Source organism: Pongo abelii, chromosome 18 (genome assembly GCF_028885655.2).
Source record: "Pongo abelii isolate AG06213 chromosome 18, NHGRI_mPonAbe1-v2.0_pri, whole genome shotgun sequence".
In the NCBI taxonomy this organism is placed as follows: Eukaryota; Metazoa; Chordata; class Mammalia; order Primates; family Hominidae; genus Pongo; species Pongo abelii.
This window is the reverse complement of record NC_072003.2, coordinates 71970718-71988220: the sequence shown is the minus strand read 5'-3', so window position 1 is coordinate 71988220 and position 17503 is coordinate 71970718. Positions and strand designations below refer to the sequence as shown.

The window sequence follows — 17503 nt, the reverse complement described above, 5'->3', positions numbered from 1 at the left end:
CCAGGATGGTCCCAATCTTCTGTCCTCAAGATCCGCCCGCTTTAGGCTCCCAAAGTACTGGGATTACAGGCGTGAGCCACCGCGCCTGGCCTGTTTGGGGTGAAGTTTTTTTTTTAGTGCTTTCTAACAATTAGCCTTAGAGTGACCATAGGTCTTGCTGCTTCTGTCATGTATGGCCTCATATAAGAACCCAGGAAATGTTTTATCTTTGAACCTGGAGATGCTATTTGTGAAAGATGTTTGTTTAATAAAATCAGAGGAGGCGGCTGGGCGCGGTGGCTCACCCCTGTAATCCTAACACTTTGGGAGGCTGAGGCGGGCGGATCACCTGAGGTCGGGAGTTCGAGACCAGTCTGACCAACATGGAGAAACCCCGTCTCTACTGAAAATACAAAATTAGCCGGGCGTGGTGGCACATGCCTGTAATCCCAGCTACTCGAGAGGCTGAGGCAGGAGAATCGCTTGAACCCAGGAGGCAGAGGTTGCAGTGAGCCGAGATTGCGCCATTGCACTCCAGCCTGGGCAATAAGAGCAAAACTCCATCTCAAAAAAAAAAAAAAAAATCAGAAGGCACCTTCTCCAATAAATAACTAGAGAGGGGAAAAGGAGTAATGGGAAAAAAAGGATGTGTTGAAGATTAAAAGACTTCAGATACATATCAACCAAATACAATATGTGGATCTTTTTGGATCTTGATTTCACAAAATAACTGCATAATTCATTTTTGACAGTTGGATAAATTTAATATATAGATGAATATCATATGATATTAAGGACTTCTTTTATTTATATTTTATTTTATTTTATTTATTTATCTATTTTGAGATGGAGTCTCACTCTTGTCGCCCAGGCTGGGTTGCAATAGCGTGATCTCGGCTCACTGCTACCTCCGCCTCCTGGGTTCAAGCGATTCTCCTGCCTCAGCCTCCTGAGTAGCTGGGATTACAGGCGCGCACCACCATGCCCAGCTAATTTCTGTATTTTTAGTAGAAACAGGGTTTCACCATGTTGGACAGACTGGTCTCAAACTCCTGACTTCATGATCCACCCGCCTCAGCCTCCCAAAGTGCTGGGATTACAGGTGTGAGCCACCATGCCCGGCCAGGACTTATTTTCATTATAATGAGAATAATGACATTGTTTTATGTTAAACAAAGGATATGTGTTAGAGATATGTAATGAAGTATTTACAGTTGCAATTATATAATTTCTCACATTTGCTTAAATTCTTCCTCTGCTTTCTCCCCCCAGAAAAGTTAAGAAGAGGCCAGGTGCGGTGGCTCACGCCTGTAATCTCAGCACTTTGGGAGGCCGAAGTGGGTGGATCACTAGGTCAGGAGATTGAGATCATCCTGGTTAACACAGTGAAACCCTGTCTTACTAAAAATACAAAAATTAGCCAGGCGTGGTGGTGGGTGCCTGTAGTCCCAGCTACTCAGGTGGCTGAGGCAGGAGAATAGTGTGAACCTGGGAGGTGGAGCTTGCAGTGAGCCAAGATGGCACCACTGCACTCCAGCCTGGGTGACAGGGCGAAACTCCATCTCAAAAAAAGAAAAGAAAAGAAAAGTTAAGAAGAGATAGATGAAATAAGAGCAGCAGAATATTGATAACTATTGAAACTGAATGATAGGGAGTTCATATGTAATACTAATTTTGTAAATGCAGTATCTAAAATTTTCCTTAGTAAAGTTTTCTTTGTTTTATTTTTAAATCAGAGGACTCGAATTTCGAGAATAGAAGCTGAGCAATATACAAGGTGTGGTTGAGACAAATAATTTCAACAAGAAAATCAGATTTGGATTATGTCTGAAATATAAAGTCTCAGAAAAAGAGCTTCAGGCTCAGAAATGCCTAGCAAGTAATGAGGAAAATTTTGAAGTAAAAACCAAAAAAAAAAAAAAAAAAAAAAACCTAGCAAAGTGATCAAAGAAGTTATCTTTATGCTGAAGGAATAAAAAGTGAAGAAAATTAGTGCCTACAGCTCTTTAGTTTTTATTTATTTGACCTCTTCAGATTTATGTATACAAATTTTGTGAGGTTTTCTTTTTTATTGAGAAAAGATCTTGCTCTGTCACCAAGGCTGGAGTGCAGTGATGCAATCATGGCTCACTCAACCTTGACCCCTTGGGTTCAAGATCCTCCCACCTCGGACTCCAGAATAGCTGGGACCACAGGCACACACCATCACGCCCAGCTAATTTATTTTTATATTTTGTAGAAACGAAGTTTCCCCATGTTGCTGAGGCTGGTCTCAAACTCCTGGGCTCAAATGATTCTCTTGCCTCGGCATCCTAAAATGCTGAGATTATAGGTGTGAGCCCCCCTACCCACCCAAAGTTTTAATACTATTTTCTTTCTTTTTCTTTTTTTTTTTTTTTTTTGAGACAGAGTTTCACTCTTGTTGCCCAGGCTGGAGTACAATGATGCGATCTCGGCTCAATGCAACCTCCGCCTCCTGGATTCAAATGATTCTCCTGCCTCAGCCTCCCAAGTAGCTAGGATTACAGGTATGTGCCACCATGCCAGGCTAATTTTGTATTTTTAGTAGAGATGGGTTTCACCATGTTGACCAGGCTGGTCTTGAACTCCTGACCTCAGGTGATCCGCCCGCCTCCGCCTCCCAAAGTGCTGGGATTACAGGCGTGAGCCACTGCACCTGGACTTAATACTATTTTCAACATAAAAGTAAATTGTTTTCCATATTATATGAATTGAATATATCTAATCTAAAACGAGTCTAAATCACTGTACATTAAAGACTTTCAAATTTGTCCAGCTCATAAAAATGTTCTCTGCAGTCTGTACTGTTTTATTGTTAAGAGGTTGATGAGAGACTATAGCCTTGTTTTCTTATGATTTAAGCATAAAAATACATTGCATATCAGCTAAATGATTGCAAATATCCCTCCATCCTTAAAAACATTGCAAAGATCAGACCGGGTACAGTGCCTCATGCCTGTAATCCCAGCACTTCAGGAGGCTGAGGCAGGCGGATCACGATGTCAGGAGTTCAAGATCAGCCTGGCCAATATGGGGAAACCGTGTCTCTACTAAAAATACAAAAATTAGCTGGGCGTGCTGGCGCATGCCTGTAGTCTCAGCTACTCAGGAGGCTGAGGCAGGAGAATTTGTTGAACCCAGAAGGCAGAGGTTGCAGTGAGCAGAGATCGCGTCACTGCACTCTAGCCTGGGTGACAGAGTGAGACTCCATCTCAAAAAAAAAAAAAAAAAAAAAAGAAGAAAAAGAAATGTATTTTTGGCTGGGTACAGTGGCTCACACTTGTAATTTGTAATCCCAGCACTTTGAGAGGCTAAGGAGGGAGGATCACTTGAGCTCAGGAGTTCAGAGACCAGCCTGGGAAACATAATGAGACCTTATCTCTACAAAAAATTTTTTAAATTAGCTGGGCGTGGTAGTGTGCACCTGTGGTCCAAGTTACTCAGGAGACTGAGATGAGAGGATTGCTTGAGTCTGAAAGGCAGAGGTTACAGCAAGCCAAGAACACGCAACTGAACCCCAGCCTTGAGCAATAGAGTGAGACCCTGTCTCAAAAAAAAAAAAAAAAAAAAAAAGTGGCTGGGCGCAGTGGCTCATGCCTGTAATCCCAGAACTTTGGGAGGCTGAGGCGGACAGATCACTTGAGGTCAGGAGTTCAAGACCAGCCTGACCAATATGGTGAAACCCCATCTCTACAAAAAATACGAAAATCAGCTGGGCATGGTGGAGTGCACCTGTAATCCCAGCTACTTGGGTGGCTGAGGTGGGAGGATCACTTGAACCTGGGAGGCAGAGGTTGTAGTGAGCCGAGATCACACCACTGCACTCCAGCCTAGGCGACAGAGCAGGACTCGATCTCAAAACAACAACAACAACAACGAAAAACGTATTTTGGCACTACCCAAGTGTCCTTCCAGATTTTGTTTTCCTATCCATACTGATCTTTTAGGAGGAAGGACAGAGCAACAAAGGGCTGGAGATGACATGTAAGGGTCCTGGTGAAGATATTGTTGATACCCCCCAAGTTGATCACCAGTTCCTACTACAGTACCACCTCCTCTGCCACGGCCATCTTTCTTGACATCATCAGTAAATCCAATACTGACTAGGTCTGCTGGGGACTTCAGCCTTACAAGAGAGTAAGAATTCCACCAGGTTCTCAATCTTTTTTTTTTTTTTTAGACAGAGTTTTGCTCTTGTTGCCCAGGCTGGAATGCAATGGCGTGATCTTGGCTCACCACAACCTCTGCCTCCCGAGTTAAAGCAATTCTCCTGCCTCAGCCTCCCAAGTAGCTGGGATTACAGGCATGCACCACCACGCCTGGCTAATTTTGTATTTTTCGTAGAGATGGGGTTTCTCCATGTTGGTTAGGCTGGTCTCGAACTCCCGACCTCAGGTGATCCACCCGCCTCGGCCTCCCAAAGTGCTGGGATTACAGGTGTGAGCCACCGCGCCTGGCCAGGTTCTCAATCTTTTACACATTGGTTTATTACACGCTTACTACATGCCAAACATTCCTGGAATCCCTGGGGAAGAAATGGTGAGCAAAGAGACATGGTTCCTGCCCTCATGAAGCTTATAGTCTAGTCAATGAGAGTTAAAAGCAAACTTTGGGCCTTCCAGTCCACAGGCTTCTTCCTTCTCTCTCTTTCCATGCCTATGTTTTGAGTACCTATGAGGTTAGACACTAGCACACAAACAGTTAAGAGCTAACTGTAAATATGCATAGATAGGTCTACAAGAAAGTTTATTAAACTTTAGCAGTGGTAAACTCCAGATTTATTCATTCCTTTGACAAAATGAACAGACAGGAACAGGGCTGGGGATGCAACTGTGACAAAAGTCCCTGCCCTCATGGAGCTGACATTCTAGTGGGGGAGACAAATAATAAACACGATCACTAAGTGAACTATGAAGGATGTGAGCTAGAGGTAAGTGCTACAGAGGAAAAAAAAATAGCAGAGAAGAAGGAGGAGGCTGACATTTTAGAGAAGATAGCCAGGAAGGGCCTCACAGAGAAGAGAACATTTAGACTTCCAGGAAGTAAGGGAGGAACCAGGCAGATATCTAGAGAGCACAGAATACCAGAAGGAGATACAAAGGCCCTGACGTTGGAATGTTCTTGGGCATTTGAAGAAGCATAAAGTGGCCAGCGTGGCTAAGGCAGAGTAAGCAAGGAGGAAGGTTGGGAGGAATGAAGTCAGAGCAATGGGGAGGGAAGGCATGGGTTGTGGGAAAGACTTTGCCTATTATTCTAAGTGAAATGTGGCCAAGTGTGGTGGCTCACGTCTGTAATGCCAGCACTTTGGGAGGTGGAGGTGGGTGGATCACTTGAGGTCAGGAGTTCAAGACCAGCCTGGCCAACATGGTGAAACCCCATCTCTACCAAAAATATAAAAAATTAGCTGGGTGTGGTGGCAGTCGCCTGTAATCCCAGCTACTCAGGAGGCTGAGGCAGGAGAATTGCTTGAACCCAGGAGGCAGAGGTTGCAGTGAGCTGAAATTGAGCCACTGCACTCCAGCGTGGGCGACAGAGCGAGACTCTATCTCAAAGAAAAAAAAAAAAATAAAAAGGCACTGGAGGCCAGGTGCAGTGGCTCATGCCTGTAACCCCAGCACTTTGGGAAGCCGAGACAGGTGGATCACTTGAGGTCAGGAGTTGAAGACCGCCTGGCCAACATGGTGAAACCCTGTCTTTACTAAAAATAAAAAAATCAGCTGGGCGTGGTGGCGTATGCCTGTAATCCCTGCTATTTGGGAGGCTGAGGCACGAGAATCACTTGAACCCAGGAGGCAAAGGTTGCAGTGAGCCAAGATTGCACCACTGCAATCCAGCCTGGATGGGTAGGGGTTGAGAGAAAGGGAAGAGTCAAGGAAGATATCAGTATTTTTGTCGTAGCATAGAATTACCATTAACTGTAGAATAGGTAGATATTTTGGAAGGGGTGAGAGCACTTTGGGACGTGTTAAGTTGGAGGTGTCTATGAAACACTCAAGTGAAGATGTCAAGAAGGCAGGAGGATATATGAACCTGGAGCTCATATAAACTGAGAAGCCTTAGGTAATGCTATACATGTGGAAGCCCCCACCATAAAGAAGGTATTGAAAAACATGTGGTTGGATGAAGTCAGCTCAAGAGTTGGGAAGAGGTCCAAAGACTAAGCCCTTGAGCACATCTCTAGTGGCATTTCATATGTCTTTTACTGCTTTAAAGTCCCTTTCTGTATGGTTTAAATGTATACAATGTGTCATTTTTCAAAAAGCTATATAATTCTTTGGAAGAGAACAAGAGTAAAAGAATCCCTAACAGGAAACCATCATCAGCAAAGATAAATGTGGCCCATTCTCTGGAATCCAACATGATACATCCAGCAATCTGAAAGCAGAGCAGTGGGAACACAGGAGATGGAACAGACTTTTTGCTTCATGCCTGCACTAAGCAGAAGTTTGACCCCCAAGTATGAAGCCATCCTTTATAAAGAAGTCACCAGAGACAGTTTAATCAATTACTAAAACAAGTAGCTCCCCACATGAAATGATGTGAAATGCATTAGGGGAAAATCTGTCTTGTCCTAAGACAGTTCATGACCATCTTCTGGAAGCTTAATTCACCCCCCATGATAATGATTACAATGAAAAAAAGCAAAAGCAAAATTTGATTACATTTGTTATGTTCCAGGCATTGCATTTAAGTTCCTTATGTGTATTAGCTAATTGAGTCATCTCAACAAACTTATGAGTTAGGAAATACTATTATCCCTAGCCCAGAAAACTGAGTTGTTGACACTTGACCTGAGGTCTCACAGTTAATATATGGTGGAGCAAGGATTTGAACATGGATCGTTTCACTCCTGAACCCATACTCTTCTTTCTTTTTTCTTTTTCTTTTTTTTTTAGAAGGAGTTTTGCTCTTGTTGCCCAGGCTGGAGTGCAATGGCGTGATCTCAGCTCACCATAACCTCTGCCTCCTGGGTTCAAGTGATTCTCCTGCCTCAGCCTCCCAAGTAGCTGGAATTACAGGCATGCGCCACCATGCCCAGCTAATTTTTTTTTTTTTTTTTTTTTTTTGTATTTTTAGTAGAGGACGGGGGAGAAAAGAATTAAAAATGTTTCACACACTTCTGGATGTAACACTTTTAGGTACCTTCATTTTTTTGTTTTCTACTCTATTGTAGAAACCTAACCACTTATAAGGGTCTGTTAGGAATAGTATGTGGGCAGAGAAAAAGTACAAATTTTACCTGCTTTACAATTCTTCCAGAGCTACTCTAGAAGCCACATCACTAAGTAGAAAAAAATCTTTCAGTGCACAATAAAAACCTCAGCTTTAAGTCAATTTTCCCATCTTAAAAGTACTTACCATGGGCCGGACATGGTGGCTCACGCCTGTAATCCCAGCACTTTGGGAGGCCAAGGAGGGCGGATCACAAGGTCAGGGGATCAAGACCATCCTGGCCAATATGGTGAAACCTCATCTCTACTAAAAATACAAATATTAGCTGGGCATGGTGGTGCATGCCTGTAATCCCAGCTACTCAGGAGGCTGAGGCAGGAAAATCGCTTGAACCCAGGAGGTGGAGGTTGCAGTGAGCCGAGATCATGCCATTGCACTCCAGCCTGGGGGACAAGAGCAAAACTCCGTCTCAAAAAAAAAAAAAAAAAAAAAGTGTAAGGATAGAAAAAAAATCACATGGTAAGGTTGCAAAGAGCAAAGATCTATGGGTAGCATGAATCTTCTTTTTGTTTTTTTTTTCTTTTTTTTGAGACAGGGTCTCGCTGTCACCCAGGCTGAAGTTCAGTGGCAGGATCTCGGCTTTCTGCAACCTCTGCCTCCCAGGCTTAAGGTATCCTCCCACCTCAGCCTCCTGAGTAGCTGAGACTACAGGCACGTGCCACCACAGCTGGCTAATATTTTAAAAATTATTTTTTGGTAGAGACAGGGTTTAGGTTTCACTGTGTTGCCCAGGCTGGCCTCTAACTCCTGGGCTCAAGCGATCCACCTGCCTGGCCTCCCAAAATGCTAGGGTTACAGGTGTCAGCCACCGTGCTCAGCCAAGAATGAATCTTCTATTTGTGAAATTGTGAAGAAGGAAAAAGAAATTCATGCTAGTTTGCCTGTCGCAGCTCAAACAAACTGCAAAACTTTTGGTCGTAGAGTGTGATAAATGCTTAGTTAGGATGGAAAAAGCCTTAATTTTGGGGGTGGGAAACATGTACAGAAACTTACTCAGGTTTGGTATTATCTGCAGTTTCAGGCATCCAATAGGGGTTTTGGTAGTGTTCCCCATGGATAAGCAGGGACTACTGTATAATTTTTTTAGATGATGTATAATTTAGCAACAAAAAGTGGCCTTGCTTGTGACTGTATAAGACAGCCCTATTCCGGAGTTAGAGAACTTCAAACCGAGCAGAATATGAGGAAGAAAGTGAACATAAGAAAAGGCCGGGTGTGGTGGCTCACGCCTGTAATCCCAGCACTTTGGGAGGCCGAGGTGGGTGGATCACCTAAGGCCAAGATTTCAAGATCAGTCTGGCCAACATGGCGAGAACCTGTTTCTACTAAAAATACAGCAGTGAGCTGAGATCGCACCACTGCACTCCAGCCTGGGCTACAGAGCAAGACTCTGTCTCAAAAAAAAATCCAAACTTTGAATCGATAGTTCGATTTTGTGATAAGTATTTGAATTATGTCAAGGGTGACAGTAAACATATTCAAGAACCAGTAAAACATGGCACTAACCGATCAGAATGGACACCCTGAATGACAAAAAATGTCCACCAGCCTGAAGCAACTGCTGTGGCCAGAACTCTGTGTTCCATTGAATGTCAGTTTTGAATTATGTAAATGTGGTCATGATGTCAGATGTTCAAAAGTTGAAACTTCTAAATTTCATTAGCTTCCTTTATATTACTAAGCCAGTTACATTTAGTAAAATGTGTACTTCACTTTTTTCTTTTTTTTTTTTTTTTTCCTGAGACGGAATCTCGCTCTGTCCTCCAGGCTGGAGTGCAGTGGTATGATCTCAGCTCACTGCAACCTCCACCTTCCAGGTTCAAGCAATTCTCCTGCCTCAGCCTCCTGAGTAGCTAGGATTACAGGCATGCGCCACCACGCCTGGCTAATTTTTGTAGTTTTAGTGGAGACGGGGTTTCACCATGTTGGCCAGGATGGTCTCTATCTCTTGACCTCGTGATCCACCCACCTCAGCCTCCCAAAGTTCTGGGATTACAGGCGTGAGCCACCGCACCCGGCCAATGTGTATTTTCTTAAAAAAGAAATCAGCTCAGTTTTCTTGGCTGTAGCTTTTTTTTTTTTTTTTTTTGAGACAGAGTCTCACTCTGTCGCCCAGGCTGGAGTGCAATGGCGCAATCTCAGCTCATTGCAACCTGCACCTCCCGGGTTCAAACAATTCTCCTGCCTCAGCCTCCTGAGTAGCTGGGATTACAGGCGCCTGCCACCACGTTCAGCTAATTTTTTGTATTTTTATTTTATTTATTTATTTATTTGTTTGTTTGTTTTTGAGATGGAGTCTCGCTCTGTTGCCCAGGCTGGAGTGCAGTGGCACGATCTCCACTCACTGCAAGCTCTGCCTCCCAGGTTCATGCCATTCTCCTGCCTCAGCCTTCCGAGTAGCTGAGACTACAGGCGCCCACCACCATGCCTGGCTAATTTTTTTGTGGTTTTAGTAGAGACGGGGTTTCACCATGTTCGCCAGGATGGTCTCAATCTCCTGACCTCATGATCTGCCTGCCTCGGCCTCCCAAAGTGCTGGAATTACAGGCATGAGCCACTGAGCCCGGCCCAATTTTTTGTATTTTTAATAGAGATGGGGTTTCATCATGTTGGCCAGGCTGGTCTTGAACTCCTGAGCTCAAGTGATCCTCCCACCTCAGTCTCCTAAAGTGCTGGCATTACAGGCGTGAGCCACCATGCCTGGTGGCATTAGCTTTTTTATAAAGTTCAATTCCCTAGTTTGAGACCTTTATCCAAGTTGCTTTGCCTCCAATGCAAAACTTATTTCTATACATCTTTCCGTCTGCACCAAATTATGTGTTCTAAGTTGCTCAGCTTTTCTCAGACTTCTTCATTTAGAAAAAGTATGTGTCACTGGGGTGGTAGTTCACGCTTGCAATCCCAGCACTTTGGGAGGCTAAGGCAGGTGGGTCACTTGAGGTCAGGAGTTTGAGACCAGCATAGCCAACATGGTAAAACCCCGTCTCTACTAAAAATACAAAAAAATTTGCCAGGCGTGGTAGTGAGTGCCTGTAATCCCAGCTACTCTGGAGGCTGAGGCAGGAGAATCACTTGAACCCAGGAGGCAGAGGCTGCAGTGAGATGAGATCGTGCCATTGCACTCCAGCCTGGGCAACAGAGTGAGACTCTATCTCCAGAAAAAAAAAAAAAAAGAAGAAGAAAAAGAAAAAGAAAAAAGAAAAGAAAAAATAAGTAAATAAGTGTCTCCAGAAATGGTACTACTTGAGAGCTGACAATTCCAATCTCATTGATTATATTCTTGGCTGTATTTGGCACACAGCTGATTAGATACCTGCAGCAAATCATCACCAAGAAAGAAAGAAAGGCAAGATTCATCAAGTTATGATGAATTCGTTTTAGACGAAGAACAACTGGGGCCAGGTGTGGTGGCTCACACCTATAATCCCAGAAGTTTGGGAGGCTGAGGTGGGGGGATCACTTGAGCCCAGGAGTTCAAGACCAGCCTGGGCAACATGGCAAAACCCCATCTCTACAAAAAATACAAAAAATTAGCCCAGTGTGGTGGTGTATACCTGTAGTCCCAGCTACTTTGGAGGCTGAGGTGGGAGGATCGCTTGAACCCAGGAGGTGGAAGTTGCAGTGACTCGAGATCATGCCACTGCACTCCAGCCTGGGCAACAGAGCAAGCCTTGTCAAAAAAACAAACAAACAAACAAAAATCTTTAATTCTAAACAAACTCACTTTTTAAGTTTTGTTTTGTTTTTAGTTAAAGCTTATTTAGTTTTTATACCATTGCCATAATAAAGTATTTATGTTTCACTTTTTAAAAGACTAATAAAAGGAAATACTTTTTGGTTATCCCTTAAGAGAAAAAAGGATTCCCCAAATAATCCTACAATTCCAAACAAGTAACACTAGGAATACCCTCATATACAATTACAGCACAGACACACCAGGCACGGTGGCTCACCCCTGCAATCCCAACTCTTTGGGAGGCCAAGGTGGGCAGATCGCTTGAGCTCAGGAGTTTGAGACAGCCTGGGCAACATGGAAAAACCCCGTCTCTACAAAAAATACAAAATTTGGCAGGGTTTGTTGGTGTGCATCTGTGGTTCTAGCTACTTGGGAGGCTGAGGTGGGAGGATCACTTGAGCCTGGGAGGCGGAGGTTGCAGTGAGCCGAGATCGCACAACTGCACTCCAGCCTGGGTGACAGAGTGAGACCCTGCCTAAAAACAAACAAAAAACAATTATGGTGCAGAGAGTTAGAACTGGTCAAACTCAGTTCAACTCAGGCAACTCTACATGCAATTGATGACTGCCCAGATTAGTATAGATATTGATTCAGCCAGACAAGAATCTAGTTCCCTAAGGAAAGCACAATATTATGAAATTCAGGGCCTTGTTTCCCTCTTTTCCTTGCTTCAAGAGTAGTCCATGGACAATGCTCACAATATAATGTTAAATCAGTTTTAAAAACTAAAATTGAAACATAAACCTATATATTAATATACCTGTGTCTACACACTTGTGTATGTTACATATAGTTACATACATAGGGACTGAAAGGAGAGACGCTACAATTCTTATGTCTAGATCTGGAGATAAATGTGATTGCTTTGCCCTGGGAGATGGTAACCCTGCTGAACACATCTGTTGGCAGGGGACAAAGTATGTGATGGAGGTGCTGAAAGATCTCATATGCCCAATTTGTTACAGTCTGTTTGATGATCCTTGAATTTTGGCTTACTTGCACAACTTCTGGAAAAAAAAATGCTTAGAAGACATGTGATGATTAATACTGAGAATCAACTTGATTGAAGGATACAAAGTATTGATCCTGGGTGTGTCTGTGAGGGTGTTGCCAAAAGAGATTAACATCTGAGTCAGTGGGCTGGGGAAGGCAGACCCACCCTTGATCTGGTGGGCACAGTTTAATTAGCTGCCAGCGAATACAAAGCAGGCAGAAAAATGTGAAAAGGAGAGACGGGCCTAGCATCCCAGCCTACATCTTTCTCCCGAGCTGGATGCTTCCCGCCCTCAAACATCAGACTCCAAGTTCTTCAGTTTTGGGACTCGGACTGGCTCTCCTTGCTCCTCAGCTTGCAGACAGCCTATTGTGGGACCTTGTGATCATGTAAGTTAATACTTAATAAACTCCCATATATAAAAAACTATTAGTTCTGCCCCTCTAAGAGAACTCTAATACAAGGTAGCTTAAAGGAGAACGTGCAGAATTCACTGTGGAGACTATCCATTCAGTCAAGTGCCCTGGGGTGCTGTAAGGAAACTTTAGCAACTGCAGTCAACAGCCTGCAGGTTAATTACTCCCTGAAGGGTTTGAGGAAAACATAACAAGATCAAGATCTCTTCTAAAATGCCAGTGTTCAAAGGACATCTGGAGTACCTCTCAGCATTCTCCGGCTGACTGATACACAGCTACTCTGTGGAATCCGTGTTACTGGTGTTGACCACACCAAGCATTGTCTTCTGTTGTATTGAAGAAGTTCATGCTCAAAAAAGAAATGGCTATGCCTTTGAATCCCTCTTCTAGAGTTTTGAGAACTGGCGTTGGGGAGATGTTCTTTCTCGCTTGAATACCACGGAGACTAGCAAGTTACTGATTAAAATATTTAAGTAAAGTATTAAAGAATTGAAATAAAGCCCGGGTGCAGTGGCTCACACCTGTAATCCCAGCACTTTGGGAGGTCGAGGCGAGTGGGTCACTTGAGGTCAGGAGTTCAAGACCAGCCTGGCCAACATGGTGAGACCTCGTCTCCACTAAGAATACAAAAATTAGGTTGGGCGCAGTGGCTCACACCTGTAATCCCAGCACTTTGGGAGGCTGAGGCGGGTGGATCACAAGGTCAGGAGATTGAGACCATCCTGGCGAACACCGTGAAGCCCTGTCTCTACTAAAAATACAAAAAGAAAATTAGCCAGGTGCGGTGGTGGGCACCTGTAGTCCCAGCTACTCAGGAGGCTGAGGTGGGAGAATGACGTGAACCCGGGAGGCAGAGCTTGCAGTGAGCTGAGATGGTGCCACTGCACTCCAGCCTGGGCAACAGAGTGAGACTCCGTCTCAAAAAAAAAAAAAAAAAATTAACCAGGCACGGTGGCATGCACCTGTAGTACCAGCTACTTGGGAGGCTGAGGCAGGAGGATCACCTGAAACCAGGAGGCGAAGGCTGCAGTGAGCCGAGATTGTGCCACTGCACTCCAGCCTGGGCGACAGAATGAGACTCTGTCAAAAAAAAAAAAAAAAATTAAATCAAGTGAATTGGATCCAAAAAATAAAAAATTAAACTTTTTTTTTTTTTTTTGAGATGGAGTTTTCCTCTTGTTGCCCAGTCTGGAGTGCAATGGCACAGTCTCAGCTCACTGCAACCTCCACCTCCTAGGTTCAAGTGATTCTCCTGCCTCAGCCTCCCCTGACCTCAGATGACCCACTCACCTCCGCCTCCCAAAGTGCTGGAATTACAGGCATGAGCCACTGTACCCAGCCTCAAAAAATGAAACTTAAAGTTAGGCAAACCACTGATCCAGAGATCAACAAACTCAACACCGTCTTGCAGGAGCAATGAATGGCCTTAACATTGCTGAAGCTATCAAAGTCGTGTCAGAACCCGTAATGTGCTGCAACAGATGCAGGGATTCTGGGAGGTAATCAAGAAAACTCCTTTACCTCCCTCTAATTTGCCCACAAGTTCCCTAATGAAAAACTTTGATACCAGTCAGTGGGAGGACATAAAACTAGTAGTTGTGCATACATGTTCTTTGCCTCAACACATTGGCAAATTCATTAACAAGATTCCCTGGAGCTTTTTTTTTTCTTCTTTTTTGAGACGGAGTCTTACTCTGTCGCCCAGGCTGGAGTGCAGTGGTGCAATCTCGGCTGCAGTACAACCTCCGCCTCCCAGGTTCAAGTGATTCTCCTGCCTCACCCTCCCGAATAGCTGAGATTACAGGCGTGTGCCACTGTGCCTGGCCTGTTTATTTTTTGAGCCTCACTCTCAAAATTTTGAGACTCTGCCTCCTGGGTTCAAGCATTTCTCCTGCCTTAGGCTCCCGAGTAGCTGCATCTACAGGTGTGTGCCACCACGCCCAGCTAGTTTTTGTATTTTTAGTAGAGATAGGGTTTTGCCATGTTGGCCAGGCTGGTCTTGAGCTCCTGGCCTCAAGCAATCTGCCTGTCTCGGCCTCCAAGAAAGTGCTGGGATTACAGGCGTGAACCACCATGTCCGGCTGTCTACAAATAATTTTAAAATTAGCCTGGCATGGTGGTACATACCTGTGGTCCCAGCTACTCATCAGACTGAGGAAGGAGGATCGTCTAAGCCCAGGAGGTCGAGGCTGCTGTGATCATGCCACTGCACTCCAGCCTGCACAACAAACCGAAACTCTGTCTCAAAAAAAAAAAGAAAAGAAAAAAATTATATTAAGAAGAAAATAAAAAAGAAAAACATGTTTGTGTATATATATACAGTTCCATTTGATCCCAGCAACACCTGTGTGTTTGTATTATTTGCATTTTATAGCTGAGAGAATTGAGGCTCTGGTGGATTAAATGGCTTGCCCATGGTCACATGATTAGGAGTAATTGGTTGAATTGGAACTTGAGGCCAAACTTTCCGGCTGCAAATTCCTATGACTTTTTTTTTTTTTTAACCACATTATGCCACAGAATGAACAAGTAGAATCATGTTGGAAGGGTAACAAATGTAACCTCTCCCAGGCCAATCCACTGAGACAAATAAAGTCGTTCTACTTTGTAGGCCTGGTGCGGTGTCTCACGCCTGTAATCCCAGCACTTTGGGAGGCTGAAGCGGGTGGATAATGAGGTCAGGAGATCGAGACCATCCTGGCTAACACGGTGAAACCCCATCTCCACTAAAAATACAAAAAATTAGCCGGTTGTGGTGGCGGCTGCCTGTAGTTCCAGCTACTTGGGAGGCTGAGGCAGGAGAATGGCGTGAACCCAGGAGGTGGAGCTTGCAGTGAGCCAGGATTGCGCCACTGCACTCCAGCCTGGGCGACAGAGCAAGACTCCATCTCAAAAAAAAAAAAACAAAAAAACAAAAAAACTTTGTGTTATCAATTGATGACTGAGTCCTGAGGAAATGGTCTTTTCACAAGCCGGGAAAACCTGTGAGCCTCCAAATTACATATGCTGTCTGTCCACCATACCCTAACAAGTGATGTTTACCATCTAATCATGAATAGACAGAGTTACTCTGTTACTGCAAAACATGCTGACATGAGACTACATTTGGATCTGAGATAAACACAAGGCCCAGTGCTTGAAAGGGGGCATGACTAAGTCCAAAGTAGGAAAATGTTCTTTGCACTAGACAGCTCAGGGAAAAGAAATCATGGTAATACCAGACTTGTTTCAGATCAATGCTGAGCCACCGTTACACCAATACCAATATCAGCACACATTTATTGTGTGCCCAGGTAATAGAACTGTGTTACAAACAGAACTCTGGAGAAATAGAAGGTCAAGATTATTATCTCCTTTCAAAAAAACAGTAAACTTCAGTAAGACAGGGCTAATTTGTTTTATATCAAATCACTCAGGTGCTTCGTTTAAATTTCTTCATTTGTAAAAAGAGGGTAATATTTATCTGGATAATATGTGTCCCCAGATTGTCAGGATAAAATAAAAGAACATGTGGACATACAGTTTAAAATATATATGTATAGTTTTTTTTGAGAGAGTCTCACTCTGTCGTCCAGGCTGCAGTGGTGCAATCTTGCCTCCCGGATTCAAGTGATTCTCCTGCCTCAGCCTCCAGAGTAGCTGGGATTACGGGCATGCGCTACAACGCCTGACTAATTGTTTTTTTCCTATTTTTAGTAGAAACAGGATTTTGCCATGTTGGCCTGGCTGGTCTTGAACTCCTGACCTTAAATGATCTGCCTGCCTCAGCCTCCCAAAGTGCTGGGATTACAGGTGTGAGCCACCGCGTCTGGCCTACAGTTTAAAATTTACAAGGGCTGTTTATACCATCAATGTCATCCTCATTGTTCATGGTCGTAATAATGGATACCAATGGGTTTGCATAAATTTCATGTGTTTTGGATACTTTCCTTAGGTCTTTATTGTCTAAATAATGCACAAACATCTTCAAGACCTGGCTAAAGAAGCCCAAAAATCAATTTGAAAGTCTGAGCAACGGCTACCTTCCTACTAATAGATTATGATAAATCAACAGGGCTGTTAACTGTAGACTCAGGGAACTGCAGTTAATTAACATGCAATATTTATTTCACCTGAACCTTTCTCATAATCAGAGATCATCAGTTTTTTAGTTTATTGAGGGGTTAATGACTCATGTGACCCATAGGAATGAGGAAAGAGCAAAAGGCAACAGAAAACAAGCTGAACTTAAGAAAAATAACACTCAGCACTACCCCTGCTCATGGGTGTACTCTGACTTGAGCTGTCACCTGATGGAAGGAATAGCACTGTGTGTGCATGTTTGAAAAAAGGTAAAGGAGCCAGGCGCGGTGGCTCACGCCTGTAATCCCAGCACTTTGGGAGGCTGATGCTGGCGGATCACAAGGTCAGGAGATCGAGACCATCCTGGCTAACACAGTGAAATCCCGTCTCTACTAAAAATACAAAAAATTAGCCGGCTGTGGTGGCGGGCGCCTGTAGTCCCAGCTACTTGGGAGGCTGAGGCAGGAGAATGGAGTGAACTGGGGAGGTGGAACTTGCAGTGAGCCGAGATTGCGCCACTGCACTCCAACTTGGGCGACAGAGTGAGACTCCATCTCAAAAAAAAAAAAGAAAGAAAAAAGGTAAAGGAGCCCTTCCAGAGAAATTTGCCCAGAGCGCTCAAACTTAATAGCTATTGCACAATTTAAAAGACTGACTAGATAAAAGTTCTCTGCCTTTGTGGAGAGAAGTCCAGTAATCTGGACATCTGGACATTGTTTTTTTTTGAGACGGAGTCTCACTCTGTCAACCAGGCTGGAGTGCAGCGGTGAGATCTTGGCTCACTGCAACCTCCGCCTCCTGGGTTCAAGAGAGTCTCTTGCCTCAGCCTCCTGAGTAGCTGGGATTACCAGTGCGCACCACCACACCCGGCCAATTTTTGTATTTTTAGTAGGCATGGGGATTTGCCATATTGGTCAGGCTGGTCTTGAACTCCTGACCTCGTGATCCGCCGGCCTTGGCCTCCGAAAGTGCTAGGATTACAGGCGTGAGTCACCGTGTCGATCCTGGGCATTGTTTTACATTTAAACCTTCAGAAACTTTTTTAAATTTAAACTTTTTATT

At 44.1% G+C, this 17503-nt stretch overlaps 1 protein-coding gene and 1 pseudogene across 2 annotated transcripts in view; both read left to right on the top strand.

Moving 5' to 3' along the window:
* ATXN1L (ataxin 1 like) overlaps positions 1–17503 on the top strand; it is a 97989-nt gene that overhangs the window by 62943 nt on the left and 17543 nt on the right. The gene's annotated exons all lie outside the window — the stretch shown is intronic.
* Positions 11894–12856, top strand: LOC100448133 (E3 ubiquitin-protein ligase TRIM13-like; annotated as a pseudogene).